This window comes from Acyrthosiphon pisum, chromosome A3 (genome assembly GCF_005508785.2).
Source record: "Acyrthosiphon pisum isolate AL4f chromosome A3, pea_aphid_22Mar2018_4r6ur, whole genome shotgun sequence".
Lineage (NCBI taxonomy): Eukaryota > Metazoa > Arthropoda > Insecta > Hemiptera > Aphididae > Acyrthosiphon > Acyrthosiphon pisum.
In genome coordinates, this window is record NC_042496.1 from 31,029,867 (window position 1) to 31,031,445 (window position 1,579).

Sequence of the window (1,579 nt, forward strand, 5' to 3'; positions counted from 1 at the left end):
TTATTTTTACATAACCGTAGCCCGCGGCCCTATATTATGTGCTGTAGAATAGTAGCACCGTGGCTGAGTACCTATACATAGGTAACTTATAATAATTCATATTGTAATTAAATCAGATACCAAACAAATATAAATTCTCAAACACTGTGTCTATGGGCACTGGCGGGAGAATTAGAAGCTATATAGACTTGCGGACCAGTCTGTATAGTTAAATCTAGCATGTGAATTATAGTCTATAACTGAAAAAGATACCAGAATAGGTGCATTGCAGGTCACAAAGATTTCTGTAAAAAAAACATACGTTTTATCGATATACCGTATAGGTACCTACTGAGTATAATATATAAGTTCTATGGATTTATCGTAGTAAATAATATATTTTATAATAACTATGGCAATCGTCAATTGTCGAAATTTGTCGGCGACGATTAACAATTCTAATAATTTTAGCAAACACTATTGTGTTATAAGCAGGTAAAATATATTGTATTTGATTTGAGTGAACAAAAAAATAACTAGCCATCAACATAAACGGACAGATCGTTAAGCCGTATATATCACAATGTAAGTCTTAACACAAACTCGCACGTTTCGTTATGATCAGGTTAATTTCATAAAAATATTTCGATACTTTCAAGTTTCAGTTCGGAACGAGATGAAGATTGATGACGATAGCTGTTTCTTCGGCGACGACGGCACTGTAGCTATAGGTTTCACCGGAAGAGTCGATGTTTACGTGTAAGTTTGTTTTCATAGGTATTATTACTATTTTACATTTACTTTTTAGACTTAAATTAAAAATTTATTGCCACGGGCAATCTGTTAACTGGGTGACTTAGAAGCATTTATAAGTTTAATCCCAAAAGCGCAATATATAAAATACGCGCGACCGAACAGTCCAAAGACCGTCTTCGTTTCACCACGCCAAGTTTAATACGTACCTTTTTGCATAATGTGTATAATAACGTATAATAATATTAATATTATCTACATAATCTATTTACCTATTGGTGGCGTAGCAAGGGGAGGGGCTACGCCGGGTGTCAACTATCACCTTAGGTTTGCGCGAAGTATTTAAAACAATATAACGTTATTAATCTTTATAATATTTTATATACAATATACATAAATACATTATACACCTCATAAATTTTATTAGCATACTTAGAGTTTTTTTAGTGTAATTTATACCCTAGATGGCTAATGATAGGTATTAAATGTTTTGCAATTATATATTTTACTATAATTATTATTTTTCATTACAATACAATATAACAATGCACTTTAAATTAAATAAGTTATTATCATAAGACAGGCAGTCTTAAAACAAACTCTTTTCTGGGCGTTTTCAAAACGGGTTATGTAATATACTAGTATCGATTTTATTATATTACGTGTAAAATCACCGGCAAAAGGTGCATACAGCATTTTAAAAATTAAAAATATTAAATAATGTTGTAGTAAAAGCTGGAAACTGTAGTTTATTCTTATTTATAATCCAATTAAATATTAATGTAACCGGGAATGTAACTATAAAAGTCATCATTGAATGATTATTCAGAGATCACTTGATTGCTAA